Source organism: Callorhinus ursinus, unplaced genomic scaffold (assembly GCF_003265705.2).
Source record: "Callorhinus ursinus isolate GAN/ISIS: 27379988/994484 unplaced genomic scaffold, GSC_fseal_2.0 scaffold53, whole genome shotgun sequence".
Classification (NCBI taxonomy): domain Eukaryota; kingdom Metazoa; phylum Chordata; class Mammalia; order Carnivora; family Otariidae; genus Callorhinus; species Callorhinus ursinus.
Genome location: NW_027397115.1, coordinates 6,619,254 through 6,634,759, shown reverse-complemented (window position 1 = coordinate 6,634,759; position 15,506 = coordinate 6,619,254). Strand labels below are relative to the sequence as shown.

At 43.7% G+C, this 15,506-nt stretch overlaps 1 long non-coding RNA gene across 1 annotated transcript in view; it reads left to right on the top strand.

The window, feature by feature from the left end:
• Positions 1-3,410: 3,410 nt before the first annotated feature.
• The window catches only part of LOC141371011 (uncharacterized), a 23,482-nt gene continuing 11,386 nt past the window's right edge, over positions 3,411-15,506 (top strand). Inside the window, exon 1 of the long non-coding RNA XR_012375602.1 lies at positions 3,411-3,798. This is a non-coding gene — a long non-coding RNA (uncharacterized lncRNA). The remainder of the gene's footprint in view (positions 3,799-15,506) is intronic.

Sequence of the window (15,506 nt, the reverse complement as noted above, 5' to 3'; positions counted from 1 at the left end):
ACATGTCAGGAAATATTATTGATCTTTTTTTTTTTTTAAATTTTTTATTGTTATGTTAATCACCATATATTACATCATTAGTTTTTGATGCAGTGTTCCATGATTCATTGTTTGTTCATAACACCCAGTGCACCATGCAAAACGTGCCCTCCTCAATACCCATCACCAGGCTAACCCATCCCCCCACCCCCCTACCCTCTAGAACCCTCAGTTTGTTTTTCAGAGTCCATCATCTCTCATGGTTCGTCTCCCCCTCTGACATACTCCCCTTTTCTTCCTCTCCTGTTATCTTCTTCTATTGATCTTTTTGATTAAAAAAAAAAACAACACATGAAAAACCACTCCTAGCTTCTAGGCCACACAAAAACAGGCAGAGGGCGGAATTGGGTCTGTAGGCTATAGTTTGCCAACAACTATAGGGTGTTTAAAAACCGTTTCTTTCATGAATGAATGGTCGACCATGTATGGACTATGTACATATTAATATGTAGATATTTAAAACTTATTTTTTAGCTTATATATTTGAGCAGCTTATATATGGACCCAGATCAAATGTGCTTTTTGAATATATGTATCTTACTCATTTAACATTTTAACCAACCTTCAATAGACAGAGAGATTAATACTGTGAAGTTCAGGAATAGAATCTGGTTTAGCAAATGTCTAAAAACTCTAATGCAGCTCAGAGATTGCAACACAAATCATCTCCAGTTTATATATATATATTTTAATAAACAGAAGAGGGGCAGAAAGGCTCTGTGTATTTTCAACTTGAATGAATATCCACAGGTTTTCCCTTTGACTTTCAGAGTTTATCTTAATTGAACTTTTCAGCACTGCTATTGTCTTTCTCTGCAAACTCCGTTTGGAAAAACAGACCTTAAGACCCCAGTAAGAGCACTCAAACTCCTCAGAGCAAATAACTTAAACATAACAAATTGAAGCTTACAAAAGTCGGAATTGTAAAACTAATAGGGCTGTTAAAACCAGCTTTCCTGAAAATTATGAATTGGTTGGCCTGTTTCTTATAATGGCAAATAGTGAATCTTGATCATTCATCAGTGCGCATGTCATAAATCAGGTGCCGAAAGTGGCTGCAAAATTCTTTACTGCATCACCGAAAGCTACTGTGGTTGCCTTCATATCACATTGTTAGATTCCAGTGGTGCCAGCCCAGATCTGGCAATGAAAGTTTTAAAATCGTAACAAGTTGTCAAATGTTTATCAACGGGATTTTATGAAGGACTAAAAAGTTATGTACGTTACTGCACAGACCATTAGGGGAATAATAATAGTAATAAAGAGACTTTATTCTCATCAAGACTTATGTGGCAGCTAGCTTTTCTCCCCAAACTTGGTTAATGGAGGTTGGGAGAAGCAAATAATTCAATGCTAGAAGTGAAACAGCTTGAAGCATTAGATGGAATATCTGTATTATGTGTTGAATAGAATATAATGGATATGTGGGGCTCTATCTCTACAGATATGTAGATCTTTCTGTATATTTATGGAGAAAGATATTCAGGGATGAAACACAGCCTTAACAAATGCCATGTCAACTGTGTTTTATGGGTTATGGTGAGTAGCAAGACCGTGGGCTCTGTGATCAGGCTGAGCTGGGTTCAGTTCCTGACTCCTCTGCTCAGTATCTTTGCGTCCTCTCTACCCTGGAGCCCCCTTTGGCATGAAAGGGGGGGTAGTAATAAAACCTATCTTATTAGGTTTGTTGTACGGTTTTTAAAAATAAAGCATTTGGCATAATTCCTTGCACATAGGGAGCCCAGACCAAAAATAAGCATCCCATTTACTTCCCTTGTTAGCTGTGTGAACTTGGGCTGGCCACTTTACCTCCTCTGGCTTTAGTTGCTTCATGGACCTAGTGGAGATAATAATTTCTGGTCACTCATCTTGCGACATTGCATGAGGATTAAACAAGATATTCTGTGTAAAGAGCCTGATACAGAGTCAGCCATTTCGCCTGTGTTCATGATAACCCCACTTCCCTTTTATTCTTAAAATTAAGTGAGGCAAAATAAACCGTATCTTTGGAGATACAGTAGTACAATAACTCTATTTCATAAACCACTTTTCCTCGGAAGGTTCTGGAAACTTAATGAGTATCCCCAGTTGATGTGTCTACTCCATGAGGTTGCAGGCAGGGAAGCCGAGGTAGTTATACTCTGCGCCCTCTGCTGGACGGTGAGCACCGTGGGGGCGGCGGGGGTGGGGCGATCCGCGTCACTTGGCCACCTCTGTATCCTTAGTGCATTGGTCTAGCATGTAAGTGCTCCGTTTGTAGATGCTCAATTAATATTTTTAAGCAAATATATCTCCAGCGGGGAAAAGCAGTAAATAAATCTATCAATTCATGTTCTATTTGCTCCTTTGCACCAAGGGTGGTTTTACTCTTCATCAGGATCCCAGCAGGAAACAGATGGTATGCTCCAGCTGGGAAGGTGGGGGAGAACGTGCATGCAGCAGAACGTTCATTGCCAGCAGCATGGGCAGTGTGTGTGGAAACCCCAGGGGACAGGGCAGCATCCGGGGGCTGGTAGATGGAGGGAGATCCTGCGAGAGAGCCACTGGTGGGGAGGGGGGCCTCCTGGCTGGCTGTGAGCTTTCCTTGAGGGAGCTGCTAGCTTTGGATGTGCCGGCATGGCGGGGCCGAACCAAGTCTCCCAGAGTCTCCTTCTGCGGAGGGCCACCAAGAATCTGGTATGAGGTTTGGAGCCACCGTGGCTTGCCTGCTGGCTCACCGCCTTGGCCTGAGGCAGGAGTTGGGCCTGCCGTTGCTCCTCCTTCCCCTGGCGGCTGGTTCTCTGTCTCTGGACTCCCAGGCCGGGTGTGTGTTCTCCGTGATGGAGGGCCTGGCCCGTCCTGGACACCCTTGTCACTGTGGTTAGGGGCAAGGAGAACTGAAGCAGGTTTGGGTCTGTCCATGTGAGCCCCAGCTCATCCTGGTAGGCTTTAGTTTGTTCTCCCTCTGCCCCACTTTCCCTCCATCTTCCTCCTGACTTGCCTGCCCTGGGGGCCTCAAGCTCCAGCACCTGACACAGAGACAGTAGCTCTCTGGGGACTGCTAAGGGTCACCTGCTCCCATGAGTGCTGGCAGTCAGGTCCCGGAAACAAATACAGATGTACATGTGTACGTTCACACACGTGCATGCGCATGTGTCCCGGAAACAAATACAGATGTACATGTGTACGTTCACACACGTGCATGCGCATGTGCGCACGCACGCACGTCATTTATATATTTCTCCGAGTGGTTCTGCTTCTCTAACAAACTACCATACATTGGGTGGCTTTTAAGTAACAGGAATTTCTTCCTCACTGTTCTGGAGTCTGGAATCCTGAGCATGGTCAGGTTCCGGTGAGAGCCGTCTTGGGTGGCAGACTGTCCACTTTTCCTTGTATCCTTACAGGGCAGGAAGAGAGTGAGCTGGCTCACTGACCTCTTCTTTTAAGGGCACTAATCCCATTCATGAGGGTGCCCTCTCATGGTCTAATCACCCCCAAACACCATCACACTGGGATTAGGGTTTCCACATGTGAATTTTGGATCAGACCATAACAAATACTGACTGAAACAGGCAACACAGCCCTTGGCCATGACGCTGAAACTGACCAGCGGCAGGGAGGATTAGTACTTTGATCTTAGTCTTCTCCCTCACTGAGCTATCCTGCTGACACATCCCTTTAACAAACCCAATCAGAAGGCAGAAGGTCAGCCTTCTGGATCTCAAGAGAAGATGGAGAAGAGTAGAGAGAGAATCTAGAGGAGCAAACCATCTCTAGGTAAATGTCCGCCCTAACCGGCATTTCTTTAGATAAATTTACTTTAGATAAATTAAATTCATTCAGTCATGAATTCTGCAAACATTTATTCAACACCCAGGTGCCAGGCACTGTGGTAAATGCTGGGGGAGACACACACACACACACACACACACACACACACACACACACACAGAGAGACTAATTCTAACGTAGTAGGTAATTTATTGGGTATCACTGTGCATTTTATTCAGATGTATTTCCCTTGCCATGTGAAGAAGGGAAACTGAGACTTTGAGTTTGCCTGGTTGAATTTCAACAAGTCTGTTTAAATGCCTCATTTAGCATTTTACAGCAGCTTGTGTGTAGTAGGGCCAAAGGCAAAAATTTCCAAGTTTAAGTTTTGGAAAATCTACAGTTGTTTGAAGGGTATGGCATTGGAGGGGGGAGAGATGAGCACTTCCGGGAGGTGGAGGTAGGAGCGTATGGGAGAGAGGTTGGGGAGCATGCTCAGAGCTGGTAAAGGGGATTTGCTTTTGCATTTTTGCTGGTCAGATGGGTCAGATCCCTCTTGCAGTGCTGGAGGTGGCTAAATCTTAGAGGGGGTAACTGTGGCACTCTACAGATAGGATTTTTTTCAGAAGAAGTGTGTGTGTTTGTGTGTATGTGTGTGTGTGTGTGTGTTTGTGTGTGTTCCGGAGGGCACAGCGTGTATCAGCAGTGACAACTATCATCTAAAAACCAAAAATCCCTTCTCTGAATGTTCTGAGCTACGTCCACCCTCTGGGGTTCTTGCATGATCCCACAGAGGGTTAGAGAGCCCTTCCCAATAACTAAGACTGAGTTTCTCACCAGCCCAGCAGAGGGGGCTTGAACAGATTAAGCTTAATCTCAAGAAATACAGAAATATCCCATTTTGGGGGCACCTGGGTGGCTCAGTTGGTTAAGCATCTGATGACTCTTGATTTCAGCTCAGGTCATGATCTTGGGGTCCTGGGATTGAGCCCTGTGTCGGGCTCTTTGCTCAGCAGGGAGTCTGCTTGTCTCCCTCTGCCCCTGCCCCCACTTGTGCACGTGCATGCACTCTCTCTCTCTCAAATAAATGCCACGTTTTGTGTACTGGGTGTTATTGACTAAAATTTGTATATCCACCGCAGTTACGTCAATGGAAGCTACTTTTCCAGAATAAGCACTATATGCAGTGTTACGCTAGATGTTTTTATTCTTTAATTCATTTGTCTATCCAATGAATATTTATTGAGCACCTATTTTTTTTTCTCAGAACTTAGAACTGTTCTTAGAACAGTGCTTAGCACTGAGGTTATGACAGCAAAATAGCCAAAGCCCCTCATGGAGCTTAAAGAATGGTAGGAAACAGAGATCTGAATGAAGTGGAGGAGGGAGCCATGTGTAATCAGGACGAAGAACGTTCCAGGCTGAGGGAAGAGCAGGGACAAAGCTCTGAGGCTAGGAGGCTAGTGTGGCTGCAGAGTGAGGGAGGCCGAGAGTGGTAGACTCAGGTCAGTGAGATGGGGAAAGGAGATGGGTGCAGGCAGAACTTACACAAGCAAGGACTTCACTTTACTGGCGTCAGGTCTGTTCATAAGTATCACTTGTTCCTCTTAGGAACCAGGTAACTTTGAATCTAGTGAGGAAGACAGACCTGTAATCTGGTCATTCGAACCAGTGTGCTCGGTGATAAAGCTCAATGCCCACTCTGGTGAGCGTAAGGAAGGGCATAGTTGGAGGAGTTAAAGGAACCTCACAGAGGGGAATCTTGAAAGACGTGTAGGAGTTTGTCAAGGACTGTGGAGGGTCTGGTCTTGTCCTCCCCTCCCTGCAAGCTAACAAGTAAGACCGTCAGAGTTCTGGAGCCTCTGGCAGAAGACTCAAGTTCCCGGGGTCAGAGACAATGAGTGTGTCTGCTTCGGTTCCCTTTGCCCCTGAGGTCCATGGGGGCCAAGTGGGATGGCCCAGGTAGATTTATGTACATAGTGTTTGCAGCACGGCCAGGGAACCCACAGCTTAGGAAACTTGATCTTTTATAAGGGAGCTGCTAGCAAACTTCCATTTTTGCCCTGGAGGAGGACGTTATCTTTATTATGCTGGCCAGGAAGCAAATCTGCCCTCTGCCCGGAGGGTGCTACTATTTCTGTCTTTCAAGGCTGCCTGCTCTATGAACATCCTGGAAAAGATAGTCCAGAACAAAAGCCGTTAGGGTCTCTGCGCACAAGACTTGCAGAAACACGAAACATGAGAAACCCACGGAGAGTCGCTTCCCCGAAGAAGACTGAGTTAGTGAACCCTAAACTGGATTAACACTTGTATGAGTTGACGTCATTCTGGGCCAGGTTAAATAATGGAGTTCCAGTTTTCCTGATTGTTTAGACTTCCAGAGGGAGGCAAGGGAACTATTGATCATTGGAGGTGAGTCGAAGGGTCCTCGGGGATAGGAAGAGGGTAAATGAGGCACTTTTTAGGTTAGTAAGTTTCAAAATTCACCAATCATTTTTTCAACAAATATTTCTGCAGTGCTTGCTATGTGCCAGGTACCCCTGGGGCTGCATTCGAGATGGAAAAAAAAAAAAAAAAAGGCGAGCGAAGGTCCACAGGGCAGGCTGCAAAGGGGTCCGAGCTCACGGAGGCCAAGTCTGTTGTCAGACAGATTTCTCAGCAGGGTGCATGTCAGAATCACCTGGGCACACCCCAGAATAATACTAAATCTCTGTGCCCGAGGCCCAGGCATCTGTATTAGTTTGGAAACAATGTTCCCGGAGATTCTGAGAGGAGACTGGGTTGGGAACACCGCCATGGATGAGTGAGAGGGCCAGGGGTTCCTCCTGACCAGGCTGCTGGTGTAATGTCCGTGGTTGCTTCCAGTCTGATTGGGTTTCCAACAGAACTGCCGCTTTCCCTGAGTTTCTGCTCTGAGGGCCCAGTGTCCTCTGAGGCGGACTCATTTCTGTATCCTTAGGATAAGTTCTGATGCCAATACAAGATTGATTATTCTTGATCCAAGAAGAGGGAAGCGATTGTTCTTTAGCCCCAAGGTGTAGGCTGGGCGGGTGCTGGTACATTTTGAGCTTCTACTGTATCCCAGGACTTGTGTGTCACCAGTAATTGATACTTGTACAGAGGTCAGAATAGGAGTAAAAACAGACTTTTGAATCAGAGGAATGTGGCTTTGAAATCCAGCTCCAACTTTACTGGCTCTGTGAACTTTTCTGGATTTCCCACCTTTTCTAGGGCTCAGTCTCCTGCTCAGTATGAAGAGGAGGACCCTACCTCCCCAGCAGGGTTGTTGATGAGATGAAATAAGATATCTAAGGCTTAGAACTTTGTCTTACTATATAGTTAGGATTCAGTATATTTGAAATTTTTTATTACTTCACTTAATCCTCAAAATGACCCCTGAACCATAAATCTGCATTTTTCTGATGAGGAAACTGGATCTCAGGATAAGTAAGAATATGGAAGTATGAAATAAGGTCCTTGCTTTCAAGGAGCTTATAATTGAGATGATATGACCTCCTTGGAAAGAATTATATGAAAATAAATCCAGATAATGATTCAAAACTCTATTATAATGATACTATAGTGAGTACATCAGAACAACGTGTAGAAGACTCAATTGAATATAATTTGCAGATTTCCAAGCTTAGACCCAGTTACTCTGGTCCGAGCCAGGAATCTTCTATTCAACAGATGGACGGCCCCAGATGACTCTGCAACCACAGTTGATGTGTGAACCACGCATAAAGAAACAGTTTGAGAAATTCCCATCTGAGGCAGCTTCTTGGAAGAGGTAGGCTTTCAACTGGGTCTTAAAATCTAGGTAACCATTGATGGGCAAAGGAGACAGGAGAGAGTAGTTTTCAAAAAGGAGCAAGCCATGAGAAGAGCTCAGAAGACAAGAACAGATCATATTTGCAGAACTAACCATGTTAATATACATAGTAATTCAAGTTTATTGGTTTTGCTGGACTTTAATAAGCTAAGTATTTTCTCATTTTCATGACCTTTTTCTGGCAAAGAAACTTAATTAACAAACCTTTCATTTCTTGAAGGTCTTCTCTCCAACAGCCCCACGTCAGTTTTGCTGAGCACCACACTATGGTGTATTTGGATATTGATATTCTATCTAAATTATGCAGACAGTGAAGCTCTGAAAGTCAGGCAGGAATGAGTGTTCTCTTAATCAGCGGTGAGGGGACATGGAAAGCTTCAGGAACTTAAAACCACCCCGGGATGTGCAATTTGGGATAGATTCCACTGAGAGCCTGGAGCGAAGGTGTCAAGCTCGACCATGAGTTGAAAACAAATGCCCCACCCCCGCCCTCCTGAAGTTTGTTCTGTTTTGTGTTGTTTTAATCAGAGGGGGAATCTCCTGTACAATGTCAAAAATTAGTAGCCACAATTTAAAAAAATGGAATCGCAAAAAATGAGATTTCCTCTTTCTCTCAAAGTTGGAAGCTTGGTATATCACGTGGGAGTACTTTGTCTACAGCTAACAAATAAAACCTTACCTAGACGGACTTAAACTGTAAGAATTTGTTATCTCATATAAAACAAGCTCCAGAGGCTGCCCATGGCATGGTGTTTCAGGGATCTGCTCCAGATGCCCCAGGCTCTGTGTGGCAAGATGGAAATAGCAGTTTCTGACATTATAGCAAGACACAACTCTGTCCAGAGGAAGAAAGACTATCTCTTCTTATTTCTTTGGGACTCCAAGCATTGAACTGGTCTTCCTTTATGTCTCCTTGGCTAGAATTGGGTCACACACCTGCTCCTATGCTAATCACTGACTAGGTAAACAGAATTCTCTTAAGTGGCTTAGACCAATATGGTTCTAGACCTGGAGGATGCAATGGGAGTAGGGGTCATGTAGGGGGAGAGGGTTACATGCACAAAGAAGGAGAGGGTGGCAATTGGGAGGCAGTCAGCAGTATCCATTACAACTTGACATTGCAGGTTCCACACTTCCTCTTGGCAGAAGTTGGCTAGAGCTGGTATATGTTGCCCCTTTTAAAGGGTTCATGGAGTCTTCAATTTGCCATAGTACCCCCCATATTGTTATTATTATTTTTTAAAGATTTATTTATTTGAGAGGGAGAATAAGCCGGGGGGGGTGGGGGCAGAGGGAGAGGGAGAGAGAGAATCCTCAAGCAGACTCCGTGTTGAGCGTGGAGCCCAACACAGGGCTCAATCCCAAGACCCTGAGATCATGACCTGAGCCGAAATCAAGAGTTGGCTGCTTAACCAGTTGAGCCCCCCCAGCTACCGCCCCCCCATATTATTTTATACCAAAATTGCCTCAATATTTATTTCACCTGCTTAGCTCCTACAGGCAATCGAATTTGGGATCCTATATGTAAACACTTCAAGTATGCCATACTTTTGTTAAGTGGTATTTCCCATTGACATCATTTGGCTTAGATAACGAATTAGAGTGATTGCTTAATGGTTCCTCTCCTCCTTTGCCCACTAGATACTGCTTGTCAACCTTCCAAAGGACTGATCTCTTCTTTCCTCTTGTGGCCACCTTCCCCTTTCATATCTTACTTTTGATGATGCACTTGGTTCTGTGGGCCACCAGGAAAACCCTGGCAAAAGTCCTTGGTTGTATTCATGCTGGTATGAAAAAGTCCTCAAGAATTTGAGTCTTCAAAAAGCTGCCTCCATAATGAACTTAGTGAAGAGAGAAAACATACAGTGTCAATCTTGGCTAGGGACAGGGTGTAATTAACCCAGGATCAAACTGTGGCAAGATGGATGGGGCCAGATGGTCTTGTTATCCTAACAAAGGGATTAGACAGTAAGTGCCCTTCAGAAGGGAGACGTTTTTCCTACATAGAGCTCTAGAATGAAAAGAGACAATAGGAGACAATATTTGTGAACTCTTCACAATTTCCAAACAGATATTATAGAGTAGGGAAACTAGTAAATGATGTTTTAAATCATCCTTCCATTCCTTAATTGGTGACTGGTAAGGCATATGTACACTGTCAATTTTGATCATTCTCGAAGCTTTAGCTCCTAGAAAATTCTAGGTTGAAAATATCTTAACTATGAAAGGCCCATGAGGAAATTCAGAAATCTTAAATACAGTTGGGCAAATAATACAAAGAAAGTGTATGGAATTGATTCATTCTTTCAATAAAAAAATTAAAGTTCTTATACACATGCTTTTGAGTGTTAGGGATAGGACAGCAAGCGATTTGGATAATGTCTTCTCTCTAAATGGTAGCTGGAGGAGAGGGTTAATAAAGTAAACAACACATGAAAGATGATATCAGAGTGACGGATGCTGTGAAGAAACGGAGTAGTCCTGTGTTGCACAGTCACAGTTGGAGAATAGAAGTAGTTAGTGCTATGCTGGTAAATGTTCAGCAAATGGCTCTCCGGGAGGAAAAAGCCCCAACTTGTAGTGTTGGCCAATTTCTTTGGTGTAAATACTTCCACCATGGTCTATTTCAAGCTACCACATGACTAGCAGTTGAAAAGAGAGGCCCACAGTATGAGCCACCACCAGAGCACCTCTGGGGGAGTGTTATATTACTTTGAAAAAGGGCGTTGAGGCAAGGCCTCTTTGGGAAAGTGACATTTGAGGGCCAAGATGTGAAGGGTAAGGAGCTAGCCATGGGAGGGAAGATCCAGGGGAAGAGCTCCCCAGGCAGAGTGGGCATGTTGCAGATGCAAAAGTCCTGATGTGGAGACAAACTTAGCATGTCCTCCAGGGGAAAATGGGATGCTGCAGGGCTAGAGTTTAGAAATTGAAAACATTGGCAGCTAGGACTGCCAGGCAGGATCTAAATCATGTAGGGTCTCGAGACTATTTTAATACATTTAGATTCCATTCTAAATGTAATGAAACATCATATGAGGCTTAAGCAGGCGATCAACCCTATCTGTTAGTTCTAAGAGTCTGTATTTAAGTTTCATGGAAGGAATTCAGTAATTGGTTGTCCTATAGCAGCAGGAGGAGACAGAGAAAGAGAAATAGTAGACTTCTACTTTATAGCTTATATCTTGACTTACCTTCATTTGCTCAAAGAAAAAACTGTATGTGAACCAGTTAGCACAAAGTCTGGCACATTGTAAGCACTGGGGGAATGCTCGTTCTTGTTGGTGATGCACTGGGGTTTTTGGACATGGGTCTCAGGAAAGGTCACTGACATTGGATGGATCACAGAGCTATGTTATCGTAGGCTAGGGGCTTGTAGTAGAGCTCAAACTCAAACATGCTCCTGAAGATTGATTAAAACCAGTCACTGTCTCCAGCTTTTGGAACTTAGCGCAGGTTAGATAGATATCAGCTTGACACTTATTCCTCAGGGATGAGAGCTGGCCAGATTATCAACCCTGTTTAGGTCTTAAATTGTATTGCATTTATTCATTTCCTCTGATCAGGGCTCTCGTTCAGCCACCAAAGTGGACTCTGTCTGGCACCTTCACACAGGACATCTTAAGTGCAAGGGAATGAAAGGAAGGAGATTCCTTGTGGGTTTTTCCTTTGTGCTGTTGTTGATTTCTTTCCCTCCTTTCTTCCCTACCCCATAAGCAGGGATTGTCCATAAGAGGAATGTAGAAATATTTTTATTTGTATTGACAGAAACAAAAACATTGATGGTATTCGTAGGTAGGATTTATTGAGTGCTTGCTACATATTTGTGCAGTGTGCTAAATGATTTATGTACTCAGTTAAACTTTGTAACAGCCATAAGAAGTGGGGACCCGGTTACCTTTACTTTACAGATGAAGAAACAGATGCTCAGAAAGGTTGAGCAGTTGCCCAGCCGAGTCCCCATGGCTAGGTGGTGGTGGAGCTGGGATTCACCCTGGTTTCTGCAGACCCTCCCCAGCCTCTGACCTTGACCCTAAAATCTATTATGGAAAATACATAGCTTTTTATACTCGGGTCCTATGTCTTCTGAATTTTGTTCTTTGTGTTCCTCTTTTTTTGTTTGCCACTCCTTATGTTCAAGGTCTTCGGGGATTTTATGACATCTTCCAATGGGATGTCTACACTTGCAGTCTGTCGTCTTCAGTGCTGTTGAATGAACAGCTCTAAATTGAACTCTTCAAGGGGCAGCTTTGGCCATGCTGTGCCCTGACTTAGAAACTTCAATGGCTCCTTATTGAATGAAGAGCAGTCCTTTCCTGCTGGCATTGTAAGCTCTGGAAAAGAACTTGCACTTGAGCCCAACAAAGGCCTGAGCGCTGGTGTTTTTGTCCGCCAGTGGAGAGCTGCCTGCTTTCTGTGTCCTCATCTTGGGGTGCCTTCTGTGTGCTACTCCCTTCTCCCAGCACTGATGTTAGAGTTTGTGTTTCTGGAAGGCAGGGACTTGGCTAGACATCTCTGCGTAAGCAGTATGAATTTACATCTTGACTATATGCAGGGTCACGTGCCTTTATTCTTCGAAATCAAATCCAATCTGTTTGTTCTAAGGCCATTCCCCAGAGTCGGCGAGCACCCCTCTCTGTAGGGACTGTCCAGTCCAGTTCTGTGATTCCTGGTTGCTCAACTTGTCATGGTGTCAGTTTCCCCATCTGTTAAATGAGAGCACAGTGCAATGTAACTTGCAAGGCATCGGAAGATCCTTTACACATTTAACACAGATCTGAGCACATAGTGAATGTTAGGATCTAGCTAAGCAAGGGATAGAATGTGCTTTGCACAGTGGCTAGCATGTAGGAAGGGCTCAATTAATGTCAGTCGTCACCTTTGGTACCACCATCATGAGCGTCACATTTGACCTTACACAGCATACTGCTTGAGCATTGCAGTGACTAATACCTATTGGTTAGCTAGTGCAATCAATTTGAAAAACACAGAAAAAGGCGGGGGGCGGGGGGAAGCTTAACTCAAAGACAGTACTTTGCCAGAAGTTTTATGTATATTCAATTCTTCTCTAAAATCTATTCTGTAATAGTTGATTCCCATGGTTTTGCACTTGATATCTAAATACATTAAAAATATGCCTCATAGAGCTGTCTGAGTGATATAGGATTTTGATCAACCTTACTTGTGCTGGAAATGAATTGATTCAGTTTAAATATTTTGTCTAAAAGTTATTTGGCCTGGAAAATACCAGTCTAATTCCCTTACAAGTAAGAAAATTATAAAGAGAGAGATCTAATCAGTGAGTAGAATATAGCTTTAGAAAATGTGTATCAGCATACCTTAACGAAAGTAGAATAAATCTTGGAACTTTAATATCCCCCTTTCTTGGACCTAAATAGGCCCCTTTGGAAAACTATTTTATTGTTTCTCATTAAATTAGAATTGTGCTGAGGTGCCACTATCTACTGTTTCCTATTATTATTAATGTAAAAAAAAATCACTGCATATTCAGCATTTCCCCAGTTAAAGCCAACAGAAAATCTTCTCCACACTTAAGCTTAACTTGGCTCATTTTTAAACAAAGTTCCTTTCTTTTTTGTTTACATCTGCATCTAAAGGTAGCAATCCTTTCTAGTGACAATTAGGTAAATTTAATGTATGGGTTTCCTCCCACTCCATTAAATGAGCAGCTCTTGCAGAAGTCCAGAAGGTGTTACGGAGGAGGCAGGCAGTGTCTTGGTGTAGTGATCTCTGGGAAATAGAATGTAGGAAGCATCATTTTTCCATATGTGGCTAGTTTGATAGTACATTAAAGAGGGTACTCTTAAACTTTTGCTCCATCAATGAGATGGAAGGTGTTTTAGCTGGTTTGGGCAGATATAACAGAAAACCATGGACTGGGTGGCTTATAAACATCAATTTATTTGTCACAGTTCTGGAGGCTGGGAGTCCAAGGTCAAGGTGCCAGCAGATTTGGTTCTGGTGAGGGCCTGCTTCCTGATTTGTAGATGGTCGTCTCATTGTATCCTTACTTGGCAGGGAGCAGAGAGAGAGCAGAGAGCAGAGAGCAGACAGCAGAGAGCAGAGAGCAGAGAGCTAGCTCTCTGGGCTTTTCTCCTAAGGGCATTAATCCTATTCCTGGGGGCACTGTGCTCCTGACCCAACTACCTCCCAGAGATCCCACCTCCAAATACCATCACACTGATGGTTAGATTTCAATATAGGAATTTTGAGGGGACACAAACATTCAGTCTGGAACAGAAGGCTTAATATGGGTTGACACTGAATTTCTAGACTACTCTTGCTGTTCACAATATTTCTTAAAAATGCTGCACTGTTGTGTCTTATCTGTTCACGAAACAGATGCCGAGTGACAAGAGAGGCCACATTGGTGACCCACCGGGCACAGCTGGCCCAGAGATGTGGGATGTTTGGGCTTAGGACCATATTTTATATGGCAGCCGTCATTGGAGCCTCATTTAGACCAGGCATCCCTCTCTAGTCCCCTTTCATATTTCCAGCAGCTTCTTCGCCCCCACCAGACAAAGTTTTCAACCCCTATGTAAAAATCAATGACCGTGTAGGATAGTTCCAGATACTATGATAGGACATAGCTTCCAAGATACCAAAGGCATGAGAAATGGAGAGATCCTTTATGCCACCCGTAAGTGTCACAGCCCCTCCTAAGACCTAACATGATACCCTTGTCCTCCAGCCCTTGCACACTGTCTACTGCTTTCTGCTTGGCTTACTCCATGCAAGCCACATGGGTCCCCTTGCCACTGGAGCCTGTTCTACTCCCTCACCTCTTTTGGTTTTTGCTCAAAGGCTACCTAGTCAGGGTAACTTTCCCTGGCTCTCCTTTTACAAGAACTTTCTGCCTTCCAGCACTCACTAATGCTATTCCTAGCTTTATTTTTCTACCAGAGCCTTTATCACTATCTGACATGCTGAATACTTTACTTGTGAAATATGCCCACTGTTCATTCATTGTCTGTCTCTTCCAAGGTAGACTGTAAGCTTAACGAGGGCAGTAACTTCGTCTCACTTACCACTGTCTTCCCAACACCTACAACAGGGCAGCTACCTGATAAACAAGTTCAACAATGAAAGCAGGAGCATGATACATGCTAAAAGAGGCCCAGGGTTCTATGGGAACTACAAGTAATTCAGTGAAGGTGCATCATAGAATTTGAGGTTGGGATGGGAGGTTGTAATGGTTGTCAACTTAGACTGGGCTATGAGAGGGAGCCATGGAAAGATGAGTGAGCAGAAGGCAGCAGAGGTGGGCTAAAAATGCCCCAATCAGAAGACACAGGCTATCAGATTGGATTAAAAAACAAGACCCATTGATATGCTGTCTGCAAGAGACTCATTTTAGACCCAAAGACACCCCCAGATTGAAGGTGAGGGGGTGGAAAACCATTTACCATGCTAATCGACATCAAAAGAAAGCTGGGGTGGCAATCCTTATTTCAGACAAATGAGATTTTAAAACAAAGACTGTAATAAGAGATGAAGAAGGACACTATATCTTACTTAAGGGGTCTATCCAACAAGAAAATCTAACAATTGTAAATATCTATGCCCCTAATATGGGAGCAGCCAATTATATAAGGCAATGAATAACAAAAGCAAAGAAACACATTGACAACAATACAATAATAGTGGGGGACTTTAACACCCCTCTGACTGAAATGGACAGATCATCTAAGCAAAAAATCAACAAGGAAATAAAGACTTTAAATGACACACTGGACCAAATGGACTTCACAGACATATTCAGAACATTCCATCCCAAAGCAACGGAATACACATTCTTCTCTAGTGCCCATGGAACATTCTCCAGAATTGATCACATCCTAGGTCACAAATCAGGTCTCAA